At 35.4% G+C, this 27,240-nt stretch overlaps 1 long non-coding RNA gene across 1 annotated transcript in view; it reads right to left on the bottom strand.

Annotated features, from left to right (window-relative positions):
* LOC126956425 (uncharacterized) overlaps window positions 1-26,344 on the bottom strand; it is a 39,550-nt gene extending 13,206 nt beyond the window's left edge. The window contains exon 1 of the long non-coding RNA XR_007726332.1: window positions 25,600-26,344. This is a non-coding gene — a long non-coding RNA (uncharacterized LOC126956425). The remainder of the gene's footprint in view (window positions 1-25,599) is intronic.
* Between the last annotated feature and the right edge of the window lie 896 nt (window positions 26,345-27,240).

Here is a 27,240-nt window from a genome sequence, read left to right on the forward strand (position 1 = left end):
TAAAAGTGGGCAAATGACATGAACAGACACTTTGCAAAAGAAGACATACATGTGGCCAACAATCATATGAGAAAAAGCACAACAATACTGATCATTAAAATATGTAAATCAAAACCACAGTGAGATACCATCTCACACCAATTAGAATAGCTATTATTAAAAAGTCAAAAAATAACAGATGTTGGTAAGGTTGTGGAGAAGAAGGAACACTTACACAGTGTAAGTGGGAATGTAAATTAGTTCAACCACTGTGGAAGACAATGTGGTGATTCCTCAAAGATCTAAAGACAGAAATACCATTTGATCCAGCAATCCCATTACTGGGTATATACCCAAAGAAATATAAATGTTTATATTATAAAGACATGCATGCATATGTTCATTGCAGCACTATTCACAATAGCAAAGACATGTTATCAACCTAAATTTCCATCAGTGATGGACTGGATAAAGAAAATGTAGTACACATATATCATGGAATGCCATGCAGCCATAAAAATGTGAGTTCATGTATTTTGCAGGAACAAAGATGGAGCTGGAGGCCATTATCCCTAGCAAACTAACAGAGGAACAGAAAACAAAACACCACATGTTTTCACTTATAAGTTGAAGCTAAATGATGAGAATATATTAACACATAGAGGGGAATAAAACACACTGGGGCCTATTGGAGGGTGGATGGTGGGAGGAGGGAGAAGATCAGGAAAAATAACTAATGGGTACTAAGATTAATACCTGGGTGATGAAATAATTTGTACAACAAACTCCCATGACACAAGTTGACTATGTAACAAACCTGTACTGTTACCCCTGAACCTAAAAGTTAAAAAAAAAAAAAAAGGCTTTTGTAAAATAGGTGAGGTCATTATTATTATCAGAAGCGTGAACAAGAGAGAGTAGAACTGTTTTTACTGTTATTTCATGTAACAGATTTGTAGAGATTGAAGGTCAAACACCAGGAAGAATTATTGTGTCAGCTTCATGTAAATGTAGTCTTGATGACTGAAATAAAATAAATATAACTAGGGCCATCACCTGTATGATTAGAATCTCCAGCAATTACAACTCACAATGAAACAAAGAAATTCCTGTGCTATAGGAACAATATTATCCTCAACTGACCTCTCCAGATTGACTGGTTACAATAAACAAATTCCCAAAATTCTAACTTCTTAATCACAATTTGCTCTGTAAGTACAAAATGTTTTAATCTATAGCTGCAGAAATTTAATAGTTATTGCTTTGTCTACACTATCAAAAATAAATTTTTAAAAAATGAGATAATAAAATCCTTAAAACCATTTGACTCATTCATCTCAATTTTAGGCAAAACTATGGTTCTTTACTTAGATTATCAAGATAATTATTTCAATATACACTTAACGAGCAAGCACAGATCTACCTATATTTATATCCATTAGCTACTCAAATTACCAGAGCCATTCTGACATAGTTTTGTCATTTAACTGCCCTTATTGTCCTCTTCCCATGTTTCACCTTCAGCTCACCTCATCTTCAGATGCTGGAAACAGCATAGACCATGAATGGCACTTCCAAGTATCCTCTTATATCAGTAACCTCTTTCTCTGTTTTGACATCTGATAGATATTGAACTTGGCCTCTTTAAAGAAAATGGTGCAAAGCCCTCAACAGGAGGACTTGTAATAACTTTACATTCTGAGTTGTTGCTGGTCCATGGATCAAGTGATTTCTGTTCTAGTTCTGGTTCTTCCACTAATTGGTTGCAAGTAACTTGGGCAAGTAACATTACATTTCTGATCCCCAGTTTCAGCAATTATTAATAAACACATTAGACTGGATGTTCTCTAATTGATTTTCTGGCTTTTATATTCAATGTTTCCAATAGTAAATGAAATGCTTTCTCATGAATACAATCTACAGTAATTAAGGTTTAATTAGTCAAATTTGATATTACCAAATATCAAATGAACAGCAGTCATCACAATTAAAGCACTCAATGCTAAATTGGACCAAACTTGCTGTGGTTGGTTGTCTAATTCCTATCTGCCTGAGTCTGATACTGTCAACAGTAGGAATAATGTTTGTGAAGGAAACAGATAGCTGAAATTACAAAAGCCAAATGTGGAAAATATATGGGCCTATATTACAAGTGCTTACCAAAGTCCATTCTGTTACTTCAGTTTCTCCAAGCTCTCTTTTACCTCATTTTCTATTCCACCCCACTCTCACTAATGCCATCTCACTAATATTATTTTGATTATTCATTGTTATAGGTTGGAGCTTTTCAACTTAACCTTTAGTGATCACTTCTTACTTTAAAAATCAAAAACAAACAAACTTCAAAAAATTCACAACTGTAACTTGTCTTGTTTCGGAAATAATTTAGGACATCTTAAGAAATACATACAGTAGAAAAATAAAATATGTTTTTAGTTTGGAAGAAATTCGAGGCAACAAAAAATTAGGGGTAATAAAATGTGACATGGTGCCAGGACTAAGTACAGAACATACTTACCACAAGATTCTATGAACATAGTAAAGAGAAATCACAAATACGTCACTACCTGTTGATCAGTCAGCAGGAAAAGAAAAACATGACTAGTTATGTAATTCACTGTGTGTGTAAGATAAAGATACATCAATTTCTCAGAAGCACAGACAGAAATTCTCTCACAGACTCCTTCTCTGTCATGTGGTGAACCGAGAAACTTAATCCCTACAGTAAATATGTCACAAAGCCCCACAGGGTAGTTTCTGATGACATCCTTCAATATAAGCTGACAACATAAGCCAAAGTGACAGTATAATAAAATCAATAGTACAGGAATGTTGATAAAATGTAGTGATCTGGTTTAATCCAATGATGGATTTCTATATTATTGAGAATATTGTTGTAGTAAACTTCTCAATAGCCATGGGATGGTAGTGCAGTGAAGATGGTCCACTGGAATGAGTATCTGAAATTCAGGGTGACAGTTCAGTGACCAGCCAAATGTTTTATCAGTCTGCCAAGCCAGAAGTGTAAATGCCATTTTTTAATGAAACTGAGTTGTTTAACAGGGACAAGTGTCAACATGGAAGGTCAAGCCATTCATGCTATGTGGAGACTAAGGGAGAACCCACTGGCAAGGCAAGGGTCTCCTTGAAAAGACAGGTCATCCACACACAGACAACAGAGCAGGTGGGAGCCCCAGCTTCTATGCCACAAAACATAACTGTAATTTAAATATGTGAAAATTTTAAAGCAACTAAAACCAAACAATCTACCTCGCCTGTTAAATAATAAATCAAATCTCTAGAAAACATTCATTTGAAGTCTAGAACTTGGAGCAATAAAACTTCCTGCTATGCCCTAAAAAGATAAAAATCATTGCAATCTAGATTTCTAAGCATCAACCGGATGAGATAGCCTGTCATGGAGCAGCGTTATTATTTATATACCAATTTGAAACTGGAGGCTTGTGGAAACAAACATGACACCTTAGTTTTGGAAGAGTTGATATGTGATCTTTTCTGCTATGAAGACTGTTTCTAGTCTGGTATTAAAAAGTTGCTGTCTACACAGAAGAAAATGCTTTGTTTCTGGTACTTCAGAGTGAAGGGAAAGGCATAATCCTTGTTTACAACTAGTTGTTTTTCTGTATGTTGTCTGGCAATCCCTTACACCCAAATCTTCTTAATTCCTTTTCTCACCTTCATTTCCTCCACTACGAAAGCAGTCTAACACATAGTAAAATTGTCAATAAATATTTATTGAATGATAAATTCATGTCAAAATAAGACATTCACAATATATCCTACTGAAAGAAGTTATAACAGAGCCCACCTTTCTCGATCAGTGATACATTTTTTAAATTAACTGATTAAAATGTGTATTTCTTGGCTCACACTCAGAAATTAAGATTGCTTTAGTTTCTGGAAGGGTTACAATGTCCACTTTTTAACAATCATCCTAGATAATTCAGATGCAAAAGATCCAGAAATTAAGGTCTCAAAAGCACTGCAAATGTTAACTGTAGGTTCTATATGAATGTCACCAGCCCAAGGCCTCAGCCCCTATCTGCTTTCTATCCATGATGAATGGTGTATGGGGAAGGGAAGGTGTCTCAATTAAAGCTGTAAACTATCATGTTAATACCAACAATTACTCCTCAAGGTGGTAAAGTGTAAAATAGAGGTGAATAGTGGAATACCTGTGTCAAAAATCTATGCTTTTAAAAAAAAAATACTTGCTTGCTTGAAAAACTCAGGCTTATAATTTATCTAGCAAAGCGTTTTAGAAGGAATAGATGTTGAACTAGTAAGTCTATAATTTGGGATGAAAAAGGATATAATTATCTAAAAAGGAAGCTTAACTGCATTCTGGTTTTATAAGCAAGTGTTTTGATAGCCCAGCAAAAAGCCTGGGATCCACAAATTTCATGACATTAGCAGACCTTTTAGCCAAATACATCTCACATAGATGTATTTTACCCAATTTTTAATTTTGTTTTGTTTTGTTTCTTAATTTAATTCTCAAACAGTCCCTTTGGGTTATCTAATGGTTCTAATATATACTCTTTTCGGGCAGAAACTTGGACTTCTTTAATTTTAGGGGCCAGATACAAACACCTGGCAATGCTACAAGTTGTAGGTGGTTATTTATAAGAAGAGAATGACTGTCTCTGGATCTCTGGACAGGCCACTCAGATGCAATTGAGTTTTTCCTGCATAGCACCTATGTAAAGTTAAACTGTTTGCCTGGTGACATTATTTATTCCTTCAAATAATTTTTGAGCTTCTACTAAATGTCATGAAGTCTCACAGGTGTTTAGAAGGCAGAGGTAAATTAACCCAAGTGTCTACTTTCTAATGTTCACATTCTGTGACTTGGTTAATTATAATAATAACATAGTGATACAGGAAAACATAAGGCATTGTGGTAATACCTACCCAAGTGGGTCACTGTCTCAGGTTCAAAGAAAGGAAAGTATTGGGGGAACCAGCCCCAATATTTCAATGTAGGTTCTCTTCTATTTTCCCTAAATGTTGGCTGGTCTGAGAAATAAAGAGAAAGAGTACAAACAGAGAAATTTTACAGCTGGGCCTCTGAGGGTGACATCACATGTCGGCAGTTTCTGTGATGCCCCTTGAGCTGCAAAACCAGCCAGTTATTATTAGGGATTTCAAAAGGGACTGGGGGTATGAACAGGGAGTAAGTCACCAAGATCACATGCTTCAAAGGGCAATAAAAGATCACAAGGGCACAAGGGCAGAGCAAGATCATAAGGCCAGGGTGAAATTAGAATTACTGATGAGGTTCCATGTCCCACTGGGCAAGTATTCTCTTGATAAGCATCTTAACAGGAAACAGGGTGTGGGAGCAGACAACCAGTCCGACTAGAATTTACCAGCCTGGAATTTCCCAATCCTATTATGCCTGAGGGCACTGCAAGAGACCAGGGCATATTTCATCCCTTATCTTCAATCGCATAAGACAGACACTCCCAGAGCAGTTGTCAATAGACCTACTCCTGGGAATACACTCGTTTTCCAGAGTTATTCCTTGCTGGGAGAAGAATTCAGCGATATTTCTCCCATTCGCTTTCTGCAAGAAGAGAAATATGACTCTGTTCTGCTCAGCCCTACAGGAAGTCAGACCTTATGATTATCTCCCTTGTTCACTGAAAATCGCTGTTATCCTTTTCTTTTCTACGATGTCCAGATTTCATTTTGTTCAAACACACATGTTTTACAAACAATTTGTGCAGTTAGCGCAATCATCACAGGGTCCTGAGGCAACATACATCCTCAGCTGACGAAGATGACGGGATTAAGAGATTAAAGTAAAGACAGGCATAGGACATTATAAGAGTATTGATTGGGGAAGTGATAAATTGCTCATGAAATCTTCACAATTTGTGTTCTTCTGCCGTGGCTTCAGCCGGTACCTCTGTTTGAGGTCCCTGACTTCCCACGACAGGAAAGAAATGTTATAAAATATCTCAAGAAGAGGTGATGCCTCAATTAAGTCTTAAATAAGGAAAATAGAAGTTAGGAAGGCAGGGTCAGGAAGGCATCTCAAGGTATTCCAGAACATAACATGTGAGTAATTGAGTGATAGCACATGAAGCTGAAAAGTCATGAAGGATCCAGATCAGGGTATACTTTATCTTAAAAGCCATGTAGAGCTTTGAAATATTAGAGTCAGACAAGGGAATTCTCAATGGAACAGAGAATCACTATAAGGACATCATAGAGAGAACTAAGCCTTATTTTAATTAGAAAATTATTACTTATCTGCCAGGCGCGATTCCAGCACTTTCAGAGGCCTGTAATCCCAGCACTTTTGGAGCCCGAGGCAGGTGGATCACCTGAGGTCAGGAGTTCAAGATCAGCTTGGCCAACATGGTAAAACCCTGTCTCTACTAAAAATACAAAAACTAGCCAGGCTTGGTGGCAGGTGCCTGTAATCCCAGCTACTCAGGAGGCTGAGGCAGGAGAATTGAGGCAGAGGTTGCAGTGAGCTGAGATTGCACCACTGCACTCCAGCCCTGGCAACAGAGCGAGATTCCATGTCAAATTAAAAAAAAAAAAAGGAAAGTATTACTTATCATGAATGTTCTTTTCATTTAGGAATGCTGGGCCCCAAGAAAGGGAGAGCATTAAGCCAATAGATTTTATTACTACAGTGTGTAATTATGTTAGAAGAACACTGATCCTTAGTGGAATATGACAGTATCATAAGTGTGATGATCACTCTTGGTTATTTCTCATTCCTGTACTTCTTCATAACATGAATGAATATGTAGCTAAAATGAATGGATAATGGTCATCTTTTTCCTAAGGCTTCTCAGATCCAGGGGGGGGAAATCAGTAATATATCTTTAAAGTAACTTTTTTTGCAGGGTGATGAGGCATACCTAGGGAAAAAAATAAGTTTCCATAGTCATTGGAAGAATATTGGTAGTTCAAAATGTTACAACAACAGTATTTCAGGATCACATGGCCTTCCAGGCTCTTTCTTGACTGTTTGTTTGTGATTATATACTTCAACAACATCCTATGTTATTATTCCACCTATTCCCCCTGCTTTCCCATCATTTTAAACTAAACAGTCTTAAAGTGAAGAATATCTTTGCATAGCATCGTTCATTTTCACAGTAAATTAGGTGAAGACAACCCACATTTAGAGAAGCAGTAGGTAGGCATTAAAGGGCATTTGTCCTCTAGATTTATCTTTTACTCATGAATGACCTCATCATAGAAAGAAATTAGCACAATTTATATCAATAATTTGTTTCTGTGATGTGTGAAGAAGCCCACAATAAATTAAAGATATTTTATGACTGCATTTTATCAGCTTATTTACCCTTATTTATATTTAGAACTGCAAACTCACATTAATAGAGTTATGAAAATGGCCCATTGGCTGAAGTCCTGGTTATTTGATAGTCCAATAGGAATGAAGCTGTCTTATCTGAGTGATTAGAAAGGCCTTGCTGAATTTGACTTGTTAATTATAACACTTGCTTCATTGTTGAAGGGCTGCCTCTGACCCTCTAGCTTCCCAAGCTAAGAGGTCACCTAAGTAGAGTTGCTATCTTTGGTGTAAACTGGTCAATCACTTTGTCAAACAGATTCATTTGATTTCTCTTTTAAAGCAACCTTTTGACTTGTAATCATCCACATTCTCTTCATGCTTTATTTCACTTTATTTTACTGGAGCGCATTTTAGAATGTTTGTCATGAAAAGAGCTACATAAATATTAATGTATTGATAGTGTTATGGCTTTTCAAACCTATATTTCATTTCATGGGTTTTAAGAGCTACAAAATTTACTGACTGCACAGAAAATATAGGTATAATGGACTTACTGAAATGCCCCAAATGCGATAAAACATATGAATTATTAATCCCATGAAAGTCAGTATGATCCTGTTTAAAGGCCAAATTTTCTGAACCAATCTTGGATTTTTTTTCACTAAGAGATAAAATTTCAGTTGACAGATAAATATAATGTGCCCTATAATTTTTGAATTTTAGAGTTAATTTGGAGGTATATATTATAAAGTAAACCAAAACATAAATTAAAACACATCTAGATTGAAAAGGGTACTCTAACTTAAAGCTACATGGTCACACCTCAAATTTCCTGACTATGCTATGAACCCTACATGAAGTCATGAAGTCAAGAGTCAACAAAGTCAATAACTGCCTTACAATTTGGAAATTTAACAATTTCCAACTAAATGTTTTGGATAAAAAAAATTAATTGACTCTTAAGGAGCATTCCATATAGCCAAAAAGGGATGAAAATAACTCACCCTGAGATATTCTTTACCTGTTGTGGCACAGAGAGAAATTTAACGAAAGGGAGATTCTGAACAGCACAGATGCTATATAAAACTACTGAATGTTCTGTCTTTAACTGTATATATATATTAAAAAAAAAAAAAACTACATAAAAATGCTAATTTACTCAGTGCCTTATTATCATGTAGCTAGTGAGAGGGCAAAATCTGTGGGAAAGAAAGTGGCGGAACTGGGTATTCCTTCTTCCAGAAGCATTTGACAAATACTAACAATACAGACTGCATTGTACTAGGCACTTGAGGGATACAAAATGAGAATACAGAGTTTCTAGTCTTAAAGAACTTAAAATATTTTCAGGAAGAGAAAGCAAGCATGAAAACATACACCTAGATAATAGAAACAAATTAGAATTCTGCCAGGTAATACAAGCTGCATTGACAAAGGTGAGTCGTGAAGATTGCTGTGTGTAGGGATGTCTTGACTTTAATTTTGATAGAAATGATTTTAGCACATTAACAAAGAAGAGATTGCATAGTATGCTTAGCAGGAAAATGCAACATGAGGCAAAACAAAGAAACAGTGAGTGATATGTGAGATGCCAAGTGACCACTTTTAGTTAAATGAATAATTGAATAAGGCTATATTTTCATCTCACATGAAAAGAATATGCATTAGTCTTAGAGTAGTGATATGCCAATATTTCAATAGCATTTCCCTCCTCCACACTTTCATATTATAATAGTTTTTATAGAACCCTAATTATAGGTTATGTCTTATGCTAATAAAATAATATATACTATTCCAGGTAGAATCACATGAAATATATGAAATAAGTTTTATAAATCCTTTTTTAGAAGATAAAGGAAGTGAAAATTTGTTAATTGCAAATTGTGCAACAAACAACATAGTATACTTCATCTAAATTTTCCAAATGTTTTCCTCAAAGTGTGTGTCATTGGTTCAATCACTTAAATTTTTAATTTCAGTGTTCTGCTTTGAAAATTAAAAGCATCAAACCAGATTTCCAAAGCTTTTCAACTTTGAGGTTAAGAATCATTTAAGTTTCAATATCTCCCTCTCACTTTACCTTTCTCATCTCCTCTTCACAACAACAACAAATTAACAAACAAAAAGAATAAATGGGCAATGAACTTTTCTCTCTCTTGGACCAAATCCTTGGATAAGGAGGACAAAGTTGGTTGAACATCAACAGGATCAGTGGTTCTTCAGAAAACAACTGATATGGAAAATGAAAAATTAGAATGGAATAATGGAATAGGCAAAGATAGACTAGAATAAAATTTGCCAATAATCCAAATCACTAATTTAAAAAGAAATAAACAAAATTCCATACAACAGGAAAAACAAAAGATACAAGATGATCACACAAGATATATTTCTGGGTTTCAAAATCAAGGAAAAAAATTTAAATTTTAAAGCAAAAAAAATTCAGGAACTTAAAAAAGATGGGATGGAAAGAGGAAGAGGGAGGTTGCTATGATACACTAGCTCAAACTTCTTAACAACAGCATCAACAACATTCTGAAGGAAAAAATAGTAGTAACTGAAACCTATTTATACAGTTTGATATTCAAATTTAAGGGAAACATCTTTAAAAATGAAGATGTAATTAGAAATTATTATTCCTTTTTGAAAATAACATGACATCAAAATTTTGTCATAAACAATAGATGTAAAAGACAAAAGGAAGAAGAACAAGATTAAGAACAGGAGAAGCGGGCCGGGTGTGGTGGCTCACACCTGTAATCCCAGCACTTTGAGAGGCCAAGGCAGGCAGATCACGAGGTCAAGAGATTGAGACCATGTTGGCCAACATGGTGAAACCCCGTCTCTACTAAAAATACAAAAATTAGCTGGGTGTGGTGGCGCATGCCTGTAATCCCAGCTACTCGGGAGGCTGAGGTAGGAGAATCACATGAACCTGGGAGGCAAAGGTTGCAGTGAGCCAAGATCGTGCCATTGCACTCCAGCCTGGGCAACAAGAGTGAAACTCCGTCAAAAAAAAAAAAAAAATGAACAGGAGAAGCAGATTGAACACTGGAAAAAACGTATATTTGTATATCTGAAGATGAATTTACATGGAAATAAAATTTTAATTGGCAAATGTTTGAAAACTTGATGCTAAAGCATAATCACATAAAAACCTGAAGGCAAAAAGGCAAAAAACATCCTAACTTAATATAAAAAGATTTAAATTGGTTCAAAAATGTCTAATTTGTCCTATATTGTATATAAAACATGTAAAGATAAAAACTGCTTAACTGCTTAATTTGTCCTATATTGTATATAAAACATGTAAAGACAAAAACTGCTTAAGAAAGCTTAAAAGTAAAAAGATGGACAGATTTACAGCAAAGGAATTATTTTAAGAAAAAAGTTATAGAAATATTATTGATTTCAAAGAAAGTTTAATACAAAAAAAGTTAATGAGGCCAAAAGAACATACGATGAGGTTACAACTCTAATAATAAATCTTTATCCAACAAATAACAAAGCATCACAGTACCTAAATAATGAAATGTAGAAAATACATTAAAAATCAATAGAAAACAGATATTAATTTACATCTAAAAAGTGCTAGAAAACAAAACAACAAAAAATATGTAGCATTTCTAAATGTATATATTTATTTATATATAGTATGCTATATTTATATTCATTTATAGATTTATTTTATTTAAATATATTTATAATAATGTTCAAATCAAGTTCTACATCTTTCAAAGAGAGAAGCTTTATGTTATTTTACGGTATCCATAAAATATTTTGTTAATTGATCATACTTTAGGACATAATGTAAATGTTCATATATTTCCCAAAATGTGGGTACTGCAGACACTTTCATTATAAAAATTCTTAAAATTAATAACAAAAGTATAAACAAAAACAATCTGTCAAGATACATTTCAAGCAATCCCAAGGTTAAAGAAGAAATCAAAACCCAAATTGCAAAATTAGTATAAATTAATTAAGCATATCGAAACCTACATAGTATAGCTAAAGCTATACCACAGAAGAAAATGTATTACAGAACCAGACAAATTACAGTGAATCAATTCAGTGACTGAATCAAGAAGATAGCCTTAAAAATTACCTATAGAATGCAGTTATAATTCTGTAGAAAGAAGTTGATGATAAATTTATAAATCTATTCATTAAGAAACAGAAAAAATAGCATTAAGAATAGGTCGTTTAAAAAATATTTTTTAGTTTATTTTTTTTATTAGAGATGGGGTCTTTCTATGTTGGCTAGGCTGGACTCAAACTCCTGGGATCAAGTAATCCTTCCAACTCAGTCTCCCAGTAGTTGGAACTAGAGGAAGAGTTAATTATTTGGAAAGAAACTATAATAGATCATAAAAGATACTAATTAAGAATAAAGGGCAAAACAAAAAATTTCTAAATTAGAAATAATAGAATACTAATCATAGATCTTGAGAAAAGTTAAAAAATAACAATGGAATTATTTTAAAGCTCTGCATAAATTTTTAAACTAAATTTTATTATTTTCTGTGAAAATAAAAATAAACTACAATTAAACACTAAAACATATGCACAAAATTTCCAAATAAGTGGTTTAACACAAAAATTTCTTTGTAGTTTTACTTGATAAACAAATTTCACACTGTATTATATTACAGTGAAATAATTATATCTTTTTTTTTTTTGAAGTCAGGTAAACACTGATATAATATGTGACAAATACAACACAGATAATACCGACCAATCTCTCAAATGAATATTTATTTTTAATCCGACATTTTCAAATGGAAATATGGGTGTCAGTGGTAGATGAAAACAATAGCTCCTTAGGATGATAGGAAGTTTATAACAAAAATATAAGAATTACTCAATAATAGGAAATCAATTAATGCAATACATAATTGATAAGTCTATATATATTTTATATATACGTGTGTGTGTGTATATATATACCCATATATATATGTCATCTTAAGTTAGCATGATTTTTCATGATAAAAATTTAACTACTCTATTGGAGCCAAGAACCAAAAACAATCAAAGAGTAGGGGGAGGGAGGTAGCTCATAACACCCCCTATTAGCACATTTAGTTAACCTTGATCTGGAAGTACTAATGTAATAGTCACTTACCATTTTTGTCCAGAGCTCTGGCATCCGATTATGCAGAGCTCATCTCACTGGTAGAGCCAGTTTCTCACTTTCTGGGTCCTTATGGCCCATAGAAAAAAGGCATATGACTTTGACTGAAGCTTTGCCATGCAAAGAAGTCAGGAGTGTTGAAAATCAAGGAAGGAGGGTGTGCAGGCAGTGGCAGCAAACTAGCCATGCCAGGCTCAGAGGTGCTTTATCAAGTGCTGGCAGGATAGGTGATGCTTGTCTTGGCATTTATGTAGAGGACTGGCAGCAAGGTTGTCACCAAAAAGATTGCAGGACATGATTTTGCTTTGGTTTTTGCTGACAGTCTTCTGTTACTCTTCCAGGTATTTTATCATCTAAAATCGTTTTCTGATTAAAGAAACCAGAATAAGCCACTATTGCTTCACTTAAAAATACCAATTGATATAACAAGCCAGCACAAATTGACAATAGAAAATATTAAAGTGATCAATATTGAATTGGGTGATCAAAACATCTAAGATGATGTAATTGTCTATCTAGAAATCTCCAGTCAACTAAAAAATGTTAGAAATAATAATAGAAGTCATTAAATGTAATCATATTCATGTAAAAAAAGGAAACATATATGGGGTGCAATAGAAGAGAAAAATCCCATTTGCACTGCTCCTCACACACAGAGTAATAATACATTCAAATAAACATAACAATATTCAAGACATATAGGGAAATCTACACAAAAATATATGAAATGATGTAAAATTGTATTTAAGTAAATGCAAAAATAGAATGCATTCTTGGATAGGAAGTTTATAAATATTAATTCATTCCAAACTCATATGTATATGAAATGTGATTATAATTAAATAACAAAAGCAAATGTTATCAAGTCCCCATTTGAAAAGGAGATGGAAATATCTAAAACAATTCTGAGAAGATTGGTGAAAAGGGAATAATCTGGCTAGATATTGAAATATCATACAAATTTCAAAACTTTTGACATATTAATATATTAAACTCACATTGTGTCAACATATTAAAGTACTTTGGAGCTGCATAAATACAAAGTGGTTTAATGGAGCACAATAGAGGCCAAAATAAATGATAATAAATATGGGATTTTGATTTACTACAAGGATGCAAACCAGTGGGGAAAGAAGGTGATATAGCTAGACTTTATGTCCCCACCCAAATCTCATCTTGAATTATAATTTCCAGGTGTTTAGGGAGAGATCTGTTGGAAAGTGATTGGATTATTGGAGTGGTTTCCCCCATGCTGTTCTTGTGATACCGAGTGAAATTCTCAGAAGATCTGATGGTTTTATAAATTGCACTTTTTCCGTAGCTGACACACACTTGCTCTCTCATCTGCTGCCATGTAAGACATGCCTCTTCCTTTTCTACCATGATTGTGAAGTTTCCTGAGGCCTTCCCAGCCATGCAGAACTATAAGTCAATTAAACCTCTTTCCTTTAATTATTTTGTTTTATTTTTTTTGTTGTACTTTACGTTCTAGGGCATATGTGTACAAAGGGCAGGTTTGTTACATATATATATACATGTGCCATGTTGGTGTGCTGCACCCATTAACTCGTCATTTGTATTAGGGATATCATCTAATGCTATCCCTCCTCCCTACCCCCAACCCCACAACAGGCCCCGGTGTGTGATGTTTCCCTTCCAGTGTCCAAGTGTTCTCATTGTTCAATTCCCACCTGTGAGTGAGAACATGCGGTGTTTGGTTTTTTTGTCCTTGTGATAGTTTCCTGAGAATGGTGGTTTCCAGCTTCATCCATGTCCCTACAAAAGACATGAACTCATGCTTTTTATGGCTGCATAGTATTCCATGGTGTATGTGTGCCACATTTTCTTAATCCAGTCTGTCAGTGATGGACATTTGGGTTGGTTCCAAGTCTTTGCTATTGTGAATAGTGCTGCAATAAACATACGTGTGCATGTGTCTTTATAGCAGCATGATTTATAATCCTTTGGGTATATATCCAGTAATGGGATGGCTGGGTCAAATGGTATTTCTACTTCTAGATCCTTGAGGAATCGCCACAACGTCTTCCACAATGGTTGAAGTAGTTTACAGTCCCACCAACAGTGTAAAAGTGTTCCCGTTTCTCCACATCCTCTCCAGCACCTGTGGTTTCCTGACTTTTTACTGATCACCATTCTAACTGGTGTGAGATGGTATCTCATTGTGGTTTTGATTTGCATTTCTTTGATGGCCAGTGATGATGACCAATTTTTCATGTGTCCTTTGGCTACAAAAATGTCTTCTTTTGAGAAGTGTCTGTTCATATCCTTTGCCCACTTTTTGATGGAGTTGTTTATTTTTTTCTTGTAAATTTGTTTGAGTTCTTTGTAGGTTCTGGATATTAACCCTTTGTCAGATGACTAGACTGCAAAAATTTTCTCACATTCTGTAAGTTGCCTGTTCACTCTGATGGTAGTTTCTTTTGCTGTGCAGAAGCTCTTTAGTTTAATTAGATCCCATTTGTCAATTTTGGCTTTTGTTGCTATTGCTTTTGGTGTTTTAGACACGAAGTCCTTGCCCGTGCCTATGTCCTGAATTGTATTCCTTAGGTTTTCTTCCAGGGCTTTTATGGTTTTTAGGTCTAACATTTAAGACTTCAATCCATCTTGAATTAATTTTTGTGTAAGGTGTAACGAAGGGATACAGTTTCAGTTTTCTGCATATGGTTAGCCAGTTTTCCCAGCATCATTTATTAAATAGGGAATCCTTTCCCCATTTCTTGTTTTTGTCAGGTTTGTCAAAGATCAGATGGTTGTAGATGTGTGGTATTATTTCTGAGGGCTCTGTTCTGTTCCATTGGTCTACATCTCTGTTTTGGTACCAGTACCAAGCTGTTTTGGTTACTGTAGCCTTGTACTATAGTTTGAAGTCAGGTAGCGTGATGCCTTCAGCTTTGTTCTTTTGACTTAGGATTGTCTTGGCCATGCAGGCTCATTTTTGGTTCCATATGAACTTTAAAGTAGCTTTTTCCAATTCTGTGAAAAAAGTCATTGGTAGCTTAATGGGGATGGCATTAAATCTATACATTACCTTGGGTAGTATGGCCATTTTCATGATATTGATTCTTCCTATCCATGAACATGGAATGTTCTTCCACTTGTTTGTGTCCTCTTTTATTTCATTGAGCAGTGGTTTGTAGTTCTTGAAGAGGTCCTTCACATCCCTTGTAAGTTGTATCCCTAGGGATTTTATTTTCTTTGAAGCAATTGTGAATGGGAGTTCACTCATGATTTGGCGCTCTGTTTGTCTCTTATTGGTGTATAAGAATGCTGGTGATTTTTGCACATTGATTTTGTATCCTGAGACTTTGCTGACACTGCTTATCAGTGTAAGGAGATTTGGAGCTGAGACAAGGGGTTTTCTAAATATACAATCATATCATCTGCAAACAGGGACAATTTGATGTCCTCTTTTCCTAATTGAATACCCTTTATTTCTTTCTCCTGCCTGTTTGCCCTGGCCAGAACTTCCAGCACTATGTTGAACAGGAGTGGTGAGACAGGGCATCCCTGTCTTGTGCCAGTTTTCAAAGGGAATGCTTCCAGTTTTTGCCCATTCAGTATGATATTGGCTGTGGGTTTGTCATAAATAGCTCTCATTATTTTGAGATGCATCCCATCAATACCTAATTTATTGAGAGTTTTTAGCATGAAAGGCTGTTGAATTTTGTCAAATGCCTTTTCTGCATCTATTGAGATAATCATGTGCTTTTTGACTTTGGTTCTATTTATATGATGGATTGCGTTTATTGATTTGCGTATGTTGAACCAACCTTGCATCCCAGGGATGAAGCTCACTTGGTCATGGTGGATAAGCTTTTTGATGTGCTGCTGGATTTGGTTTGCCAGTATTTTATTGAGGATTTTTGCATCAATGTTCATCAGGGATATTGCTCTAAAATTATCTTTTTTTGTTGTGTCTCTGCCAGACTTTAGTATCAGGATGATGCTGGCCTCATAAAATGAGTTAGGGAGGAATTCCTCTTTTTCTACAGATTGGGAGAGTTTCAGAAGGAATGATAAGAACTCCTCCTTGTACCTCTGGTAGAATTTGGCTGTGAATCCATCTGGCCCTGGATTTTTTTTGGTTGGTGGGCTATTAATTATTGCTTCAATTTCAGAGCCTGTTATTGGTCTATTCAGGGATTCAACTTCTTCCTGGTTTAGTCTTGGAAGGGTGTATGTGTCCAGGAATTTATCCATTTCTTCTAGATTTTCTAGTTCATTTGCGTAGAGGTGTTTATAGTATTCTCTGACAGTAGTTTGTATTTCTGTGGGATTAGTGGTGATATTCCCTTTAACAATTTTTATTTCATCCATTTAATTCTTCTCTCTTTTCTTCTTTATTAGTCTTGCTAGCGTTCTATCAATTTTGTTGATCATTTCATAAAACCATGTCCCGGATTCATGACTTTTTTGAAGGGATTTTTGTGTCTCTATCTCCTTCAGTTCTGCTCTGATCTTAGTTATTCCTTGCCTTCTGCTAGCTTTTGAATGTGTTTGCTTTTGCTTCTCTAGTTCTTTTAATTGTGATGTTAGGGTGTCAATTTTAGATCTTTCCTGCTTTCTTGTGTGGGCATTTAGTGCTATAAATTTCCCTCTACACACTGCTTTAAATGTGTCCCAGAGATTCTGGTATGTTGTGTCTTTATTTTCGTTGGTTTCAAAGAACATCTTTATTTCTGCCTTCATTTTGTTATGTACCCAGTAGTCATTCAGGAGCAGGTTGTTCAGTTTCCATGTAGTTGAGTGGTTTTGAGTGAGTTTCTTAATCCTGAGTTCTAGTTTGATTGCACTGTGGTCTGAGAGACAGTTTGTCATAATTTCTGTTCTTTTACATTTGCTGAGGAGTGCTTTACTTCCAACTATGTGGTCAATTTTGGAATAAGTGTGATGTGGTGCTGAGAAGAATGTATATTCTGTTGATTTGAGGTGGAGAGTTTTGTAGATGTCTAATAGATCTGCTTGCTGCAGAGCTGAGTTCAGTTCCTGGATATCCTTTTTAAGTTTCTGTCTTGTTGATCTGTCTAATATTGGCAGTGGGGTGTTAAAGTCTCCCATTATTATTGTGTGGGAGTCTAAGTCTCTTTGTAGGTCTTTAAGGACTTGCTTTATGAATCTGGGTGCTCCTGTATTGAGTGTATTTATTTTTAGGATAGTTAGCTCTTTTTCTTTAATTGATCCCATTACCATTATGTAATGGCTTTTTTTGTCTTTTTTGATCTTTGATGGTTTAAAGTCTGTTTTATCAGAGACTAGGATTACACCCCTTTCCTTTTTTTGTTTTCCATTTGCTTCGTAGATCTTCCTCCATCCCTTGTTTTTTGAGCCTATGTGTGTCTCTGCACATGAGATGGATCTCCTGAATACAGCACACTGATGGGTCTTGACTCTTTATCCAGTTTGCCAGTCTGTGTCTTTTAATTGGAACATTTAGCCCATTTACATTTAAGGTTAATATTGTTATATGTGAATTTGATGCTGTCCTTGTTATGTTAGCCAGTTATTTTGCTCGTTAGTTGATGCAGTTTCTTCCTAGCATCGATGATCTTTACAATTTGGCATGTTTTTGCAGTGGCTGGTACTGGTTGTTCCTTTCCATGTTTAGTGCTTCCTTCAGAAGCTCTTGTAGGGCAGGCCTGATGTTGACAAAGTCTCTCAGCATTTTCTTGTCTGTAAAGGATTTTACTTCTCCTTCACTTATGACGTTTAGTTTGGCTGGAAATGAAATTCTGGGTTGAAAATTCTTTTCTTTAAGAATGTTGAATATTGGCTTCCCACTCACTTCTGGCTTGTAGACTTTCAGCCGAGAGATCCATTGTTAGTCTGATGAGCATTAGTCTGATGGGCTTCCCTTTGTGGGTAACCCGACTTTTCTCTCTGGCTGCCCATAACATTTTTTCCTTCTTTCAACTTTGGTGAATCTGACAATTGTGTGTCTTGGGGTTGCTCTTCTCGAGGAGCATCTTTGTGGCCTTCTCTGTATTTCCTGAATTTGAATGTTGGCCTGCCTTCTTAGATTGGGGAAGTTCTCATGGATAATATCCTGCAGAGTGTTTTCCAACTTGGTTCCATTCTCCCCATCACTTTCATGTACACCAATCAGACGTAGATTTGGTCTTTTCACATAGTCCCATATTTCTTGGAGGCTTTGCTCATTTCTTTTTACTCTTTTTTCTCTAAACTTCTCTTCTTGCTTCATTTCATTCATTTGATTTTCAATCACTGATACCCTTTCTTCCAGTTGATTGAATCTGCTACTGAAGCTTGTGCATGCATCACGTATTTCTCATGCCATGGTTTTCAGCTCTATTAGGTCATTTACGGTCTTCTCTACACTGTTTATTCTAGTTAGCCATTCGTCTGATCTTTTTTCGAGGTTTTTAGCTTCTTTGCAGTGGGTTCAGACATCCTCCTTTAGCTCTGAGAAGTGTGTTATTACCAATCATCTGAAACTTTCTTCTCTCAACTCATCAAAGTTATTCTCTGTCAACTTTGTTCCATTGCTGGCAAGGAGCTGCATTCCTTTGGAGGAGAAGAGGTGCTCTTATTTTTAGAATTTTCAGCTTTTCTGCTCTGGTTTCTCACCATCTTTGTGGTTTTATCTACCTTTGGTATTTGATGATGATGATGTACAGATGGGGTTTTGGTGTGGATGTCCTTTCTGTTTGTTAGTTTTCCTTCTAACAGTCAGGACCCTCAGCTGTAGGTCTGTTGGAGTTTGCTGGAGGTCCACTCCAGACCCTGTTTGCCTGGGTATCACCAGTGGAGGCTGCATAACAGCAAATATTGCAGAAAGGCAAATGTTGCTGCCTGATCCTTCCCTTGTGGAAGCTTCATCTTGGAGGGGCACCCAGTCATATGAGGTGTCACTCGGCCCCTACTGGGAAGTGCCTTTCTGTTAGGCTACTCAGGAGTCAGTGATCCACTTGAGGAGGCAGTCTGTCCATTCTCAGATCCCAAACTCCATGCTGGGAGGACCACTACTCTCTGCAAAGCTGTGAGACTGGGATGTTTAAGTCTGCAGAAGTTTCTGCTTTCTTTTATTCGGCTATTCCCTGCCCCAAGAGGTGGAGTCTGCAGAGGCAGGCAGGCCTCCTTGAACTGCGGTGGGCTCCAACCAGTTTGAGCTTTCCAGCCAGTTTTTTTACCTACTCAAGCCTCAGCAATGGAGGATGCCCCTCCCCCAGCCTCAGTGCCACCTTGCAGTTCGATCTCAGACTGCTGTGCTAGCAGTGAGTGAGGCTCCATGGGTGTTTGACCCTCTGAGCCAGGCATGGGATATAATCTCCTGGTGTGCCATTTGCTAAGACCATTGGAAAAGCACAGTATTAGGGTGAGAGTGTCCTGATTTTTCAGGTACCATCTGTCACATCTTCCCTTGGCTATGAAAGGGAATTCCCCGACCCCTTGTGCTTCCCGGGTGAGGCGATGCCCCACCCTGCTTTGGCTCATGCTCCATGGGCTGCACCCACTGTCCGACAAGCCCCAGTGAGATGAAACTGGTACCTCAGTTGGAAATGCAGAAATCACCCATCTTCTGCGTCACTCACACTGGGAAGTGTAGACTGGAGCTATTCCTATTCGGCCATCTTTGAACTGCAGAACTAAACCTCGTTCCTTTATACATTACCCAGTCTCAGGTATTCCTTTATAGCAATGTGAAAATGGACTTACAATTCTGGAGTCTAGAAGTCCAAGATTAAGATGTCAGCAGGGACGGTTTCTTCTGCAGCTACTCTCAAAGGCTTGTGGATGGCTGTCTTCTGGTTTTTCCTCATGGTCTTCCCCAATATCCTAATCTTTTCTCTTATCAGACAAGACATCAGCCATTTTAGGTTAGGGCCCACCCTAATGACTTCATTTTACCTTCATTACCTCTTTAAAGGTTCTGTTTCCAAATACAGTCCCTCTCTGCGTACTGGAGATTAGGACTTCAATATCTGAATTCTGACAGGACATATTAATCTCATTAGGAATTGGGCTCCCAGACCACCAGCAATCTTAAATCTCAACCTAGAATCAGAAACTCTGGGTGTGGGGCCCAATTATGTGTATCTTAACAAGTCCTCCAGGTGATTCTGAAGCATGTTAAAGTTTGAAAACTACTCCTTAAACAAAAATAATTTCCAAATTATTAAGTAAAAAAATAAAACTAAGAATTAGCACTGGGTTGAATAGTGAGCCCCTAGAAATTCATGTCCACTCTGAAGCTTAGAATGTAACCTTATATGAAAAAAGGGATTTGCAGATATAATTAGCTTAATTAAAATAAGGTTATCTTCGATTAGGATGGGTAATAATCCAATGACTAGTGTTCTTCAAGTAAAGCAAAGGAACGTAGACAGATATGCAAAGAGAATGTCCATATAATGATGGAGGTGGAAATTAGAGTAATGTATCCACCAGCAAAATACATCAAAACTTGTGGGCAACTACCAGAAGCTGGGAGAAACAAGGAAGGATCCTCCCCTAGGGTAAGGACTTCACACAGGGCAAGACCCTGCCAATGCCATGATTTCAGATGTCTGTGCTCTAGAGCTGTGTGAAAATACATTTTTGTTGTTTTAGGGGACCAAGTTTGTGGTGCTTTGTTACAGCAGCCCTGCAAAACTAATACAGAGTATTAAGAAATGAACTTAATTATTTTTTAGTGGAATGGACTTTTATAAACAGAATATAAAACTTAGAAAATAAAAAGCTCCACATGGTAAGAAAAGTGCAATGTCAAAAAACAAACAACAACAACAACAAAATGATAAACTAGAAAGGGTATTAGTAATACTTAAAAGAGGTCACTTTTTAAAAAAATTTATTAAATGTTCATAAAAACAAATAAGAAAAGATGGTTAATAGGAATAAAATGTGAAAATGTGAGAGGACACTTTGAGGAAAAATGCCTAAATGCCAAAAAATTTGTTAAAATATAGTCAATGGCTTTATTACATTAATGTAAATTAAATCAGCAGGACACAATTCTTTTCATCTATCCGAATAACACATTAAGTTATAATGTTTAATGGTGGTAAGTTTAGAAATATAGGCAATCCCTTACATTCTTGGAGGAAAATAAATTTCACCCTTTTCATAAAGCAATTTGACCATATTGTAGGTTTTTAAATGCACACGGCAATGCGATGCCTGAAAATTTACATACAAAATTATTTCAAGATATATGTAAAACAATATTTCTGGCAGGATTTTTTTGCTACCAAAAAAAAAAAAAAAAACCTGCAAACAGTCTACATATCCACCTATGTGATATAAACCAATTTAATTATGAGGTATCTGAATTAAGAAATAATAAGGCATTAATAAAATGGAATGAGATCATGTTCTTTGCAGGGACATGGATGGAGCTCGAAGCCATTATCCTCGCAAACAGACACAGGAACAGAAAACCAAACACCGCATGTTCTCATTTGTAGGTGGAGCTGAACAATGAGAACACATGGACACAGGGAGGGGAACATCACACTCTGGGGTGTGTCAGGGGGATGCAGTGGAAGGACAACATCAGAATAAATAGCTAATGGATGCTGAACTTAATACCTAGGTGATGGGCTGATAGTTGCAGCGAACCACCATATGTTTACCCATGAAACAAACCTGCACATCCCACACATGTATCCTGGAACTTAAATAAATTAAGTTTTTTAAAAAAGAAATAATAAGGCATTAAAAGATTGAGGTAGATTTCTATGTATTAATATGGGAAAATATTTGGTATGTTAAACAAAGATATTCAGGGGCAGAAAATGGAAGCTTGTTTAAATTTTTTTGTGTAAATAAAATAAGATGTGCTCACAAAAAATGTATTTCTAGAAGTAATCACAAGGAATGATTAACAGTAGATATCTTTGATAAGGGATTTGAGGGTATAAGAAAGGAGGCTTCACATGTTGCTCATCTTTATGGTTTAACTACTCTAAGCATAACTATTTAGAGATACAGATAAGAAAACCTGCATAAATACTGTGCCAATTTATTTTATCTGGATGTCGAGATTATGGACTATTTTAATGTTTTTTAATTATAATTTTATGTGCAAAAACCTCTCATATTGTATAGTTGCAAAAAGGCCTGAGATAACTTTCCACTTAATTGCTTTACAAACTAATATATATATATATATATAGACAAGCTTTCCATACTGTTTCCTAGTACTCTCACCAGCATGGATGACAGGGTTTTAGGGGTTGGTAATCCCCCTGAATTCCTATGTAATGTTTTATGTGTATATACATCACTTTCATTACATATTTAGACAAGTCTTTTATCTAAAAATTCTTCATTTCTACAGGGCAACAAATCCCAAAATATTTTAGAACTTTCAACCAAATGAAGTTTGGTAGACCTATCACTCAATTGCTGAGAGATTGAGAGAGAAGTAACGACTAAGGTCAGCTTGGAAGCATACTGTTTGTGATTAACAGGAATAATTTGGTGTTCTACTTGGAGAGAGTAATAAAATCTACATTTTAAGTCTAGCTAACTGTGAGTCTATTTGTAGAATGCCAAGGTCTTGGTTTTTCCCTATTCACATAGTGTGTAAAACATGGTCACTGAATAAGCATATTCTAATTAAAGTTGAGTGTTGTTTTATAGTTTTATTTTACCTATTTTTCCTTTAGTTTAGTACACAGAAAAACATTTTTGTAAACCTAAGCTGTAAAGTCTTTTCTACTGCTTTTTAGGAGAATCTAAATTGAGTTTTAAATAAGGGAAGGGAAATTGGAGTATAAATATCCTTGTGTTTATAATACCTTTGCCCTTGTAGTTGGATGTATATGTCTTTTACACATGGGGAGAATTGGGTTCAATATGTTTTTTAAAGCAAAACAAATATCACAATCTAAAGTATAAGTCGACGTATATATTTTTGACCCAAATTATATTCATACTGATATATGATAGAAAAAGACAATGAAGAAGTCAAACTTTCATTCCAGTGTTGTAAAAGTATATCATGAAGAAAGCATTTGTGGGTTGTCTCTAAGAAATTTGGGGGGTTATTGACAACGTTTTATTCTCTATAATAAGGACTTGGAATCATCATTCAAGTTGTTATGGGATTTGAGAGCATATTCAGAACTTTTCTCTGAGGGTCTACTATGGAACACAGTTAGAGAACTCCATCTAGTCAGGTTTAAATTATGAATGTTTTGACCCTATTTGGGGCATGTGAGACAAATTATACATCCTGGTCAGCACACTCCTTTTGGGATGGAGCTGCCTGTTTCTATAATCATTGATGCACTCATAAACAAAGGAAGACATCTTTTCCAATAAAAGATTTTAAGTATACAATTTGCAGCCCTGAGTGTAAAATGCCCCAAAATAATATGAATAGACAAAGCAGCTTAAATTCCTTCCAATTGGAGGTCATAAAATACAAACATGCTTTTTAAATACAACTCAAGAAGAAAAATGAAAAACAGACTACATTTTCTTATGGCAAAAACGCTCAGCCTTACACACATTTGCAGAGAAAAAAATTGAAAGCATGCATCTTGATACATGCCATAATACGAATGCATGCTAGAACCAGGTTCTTGTGAATTATACCCTCTTCTCCGACACACATGCACAATCTTCCATTTCTTGGTTGTCTGTGATTAGAAAGAGCACAAATCTGATTTTTCTTTCAAAGGTATCTTTCTTTTTGTCTTGGCTTTATCTCAGTTGATTTTCCTCTTAGTGTTCATTTGACAAGCATTTTTTGTTGTCACCCACATGTCACCCATATACGTATATTCATATTCAATCCACTTAGTAAAGTAAGGTCAGAAATGGCTTAAAATAACCATCAGTATATTGATTACCTAGCTAGTAATTTGTGAGATAAAATTTAAGTTCGCTGATATCAAAGCTCATAATATCCAAAAATGTCTTCTTTTTAACTTAAAGCTGGCACTTTTCAGTGGAGAGCTAATAAATTCTGGTTAAATAGTCACCTCTGCAGAATATGAGATGTAAAACATCCCTCCCACAAATAATCAACCTGAGTGCCAACAATAAAGAAGAATGAGTCACATCTAGAGAATTAACAAACAATAAGAACTCAACCAAAAGCCAGTCGCTTTTTATCACCATGAGCCAGACATTTAAATGCTATCAGTGATAAAGTATTTTCCTGAAAAAATATTTTATTGGCCAAATTCTAAACAGTTGCTTTGTTTACTGCTGAATTTCAATAATATTTAGTTAACCTTCAAAATAGCACGTTTTTATCATTTGCTTTATAGAAAAAAGTGTATTCCACAGGGATGTTAATTTGGACGATTACTCTTGTCTCATCAGGTCTGATACCATGACATCTGTGAACTCACTTACACATCTGCATTAGAACTAAGATTATAACAATTCAACATTGTTCAACCTTGTGTTGGCCACAGTACCTCCAACCTCTGTAGCACTACATATTCCTTTGTTTAAACAATTGATTCTAAGTTAAAAATATTGGCACCGTTATGGGAAAGATGAAGAGACAGAACTTGAGTTGCATCAATTCTATCATTCTTTGTAACCATCTAGAGTTTTTAATGGCGTTTGAAATTTAAACCAGTGAACTAGAATATGAACCATGAAGTATAATATTTTTGTTTGAGATGTGTAAATCTTAGTTCCCACATTAAATCTTTCACTTAATTTGAAAGCCTTTAAAATTGATATTTATATCTTCTATAATTGTTATAAAATGTATAATAAATCCAGAAAACTATTATAATTATTGTTTTACATAATTATTATTGAAAATATTTTTTCATACAGAGGAGGGAAGTGTTGACATATATGTTAATTATGCCACTTATTGCAAGCTTAATCCCATATTAATTATAAAATAGTATCTAATAAACTATTTGGTGACTCTTATGATTAATCTAATGTCATGTAAAATAGCTGTTAGTACAGCCAAAACTGTATGTCTCTCAGAATTCAGGTGCCTAGACGTTTTTGATATACATAGCTCTTAGAGGCTGTTGAGTTCAGAGGTAGAAACTTAATAAGAAATGAGACTGAGGGGGAATATCGGAAAATCTTACTCCCAAAAGCCGTTTACTCGCGCTCATGTGCACATGCACACACAGAACCTCACACACACACACAAAACAAGTAGAATGACGCAGACAGAGAAGTACATACTTCTCAGACTCACATGTTTTGAAGCTTTCACTCTTGTTTCTCTGGAACGTGTTTAATAAAAGAATTCAGTTTTACCTCTCTGTCCAAATTCCCTTACACAGGATTTTTATCTCTCATCTCCAGGTAATCTCCATTTTTCTCCTGTCCTCCAACATATACATCCCCCCTACCCTAAAAGTATCACAGTGGTAGTAATTAATACTAGTTTGAATCTGAAAGCAGTTCACACCTCATTTCAAAAAAGCCCATATGTAGACTACTCAGAAAACTGACTTTCAGAGAGAACTGTTTATTTTGAGCTGAAGAAGTTCTGTCTATCTTTCTTCGCTACAAGCAAGTGGCACAAAGGTCACTCTGCCCTGAAAAATGATTTAATCAGAAGTTACATGCTTTTCTGAGTCCCGGTATCTTGATACCTGCAAGTGACCAGGTATCAAGTTTACTTGCATAACCTAGGAAATAAGAAAGAATAAATGTGTCCTAATTATAACCTGTATTAAGATTAGAAACTTTCTGATGTGACAAGTCTGCATAGCATCCCAAGGAATTGTTATGCTTCCATCTAAACTATGTCTTATATATAATGTGTAATCTGCTGTTGGTAATGGCCTATATGACAAAAAGATATACTTTCTTTGATGGTATAGCTTATCACACCCATAAAAGGCCACACATAACTATTCTCCTAAACATGCAGATATTTTCCTAAAATTTGGACTATTTAGCCAAAGCTATTTTAACACTGGGCATGGTCCATGCCCAAGTAAAGAACTTAGAAGAGAATGCATAGCTTTTGGAATCTGTTAAAATGTCATTACTGCTAAGAATGTGACATATGGGGATAATTAGCTATTGTAGTCACCATGGACGCTATAGACTGTATTCCAGAATGTTACTGGACCAAGTCTTCTCAGCATATTTTACATAATTTGGCAGCCTTCTTTATGAGCAATTCTAAAAAGAGTGGGCCACAAATTAGCACAACAAAAATTATATTTAAAATAATTTATCTCATTTTTCAATTTGTTCAGTCTCTACCAGCTTTAGACCAGGATTTCTTTTTTAATGATCCTGAATAGAATACAACCTTGCTCTTCTCAAGAAATGGATTGGGGTTCACTCTCAGTGCTTGTGGATCTTCTCTGTTTCTATTTATCATTAATTTAGGAAACTGGCTCTGAATGAACAAAATATACCTCATTGGATTCTGAGGCTATCATTTCAGACAACTGTAGCATCTCTGTATGACTACATTATATCTTTATCTTTTTCTTGATTAAACCTCAAGTATTATCAAATAATCCTTCTAATAACACAAACATGATTTTTTTCTTCTCGAAATTAAGGAACTGTTTTTGTTACCAATAATTTATTCATTCAGACGTTCTTTAAACCAGCAGTTGGTAAATTACAACTCATTGGTCAACCTCACCCATATTTGTAAAGATTTCTCGAAACACAGATATTCTCAATTGTTCATGTATTGTCTTTGGCTGTTTTCTCACTACAAAAGCAGAATTGAGTAACTATGACAAAGCCCAGGCATAACCTAAAATATTTATAATATAAACTTTATAGAAAAAGTTTACGAACCTTAGGTTAAACAGATATTTATTGAACACATATTTTATACTAACCACTGTGCTGAGCATCA

Source organism: Macaca thibetana, chromosome 6 (genome assembly GCF_024542745.1).
Source record: "Macaca thibetana thibetana isolate TM-01 chromosome 6, ASM2454274v1, whole genome shotgun sequence".
Lineage (NCBI taxonomy): Eukaryota > Metazoa > Chordata > Mammalia > Primates > Cercopithecidae > Macaca > Macaca thibetana.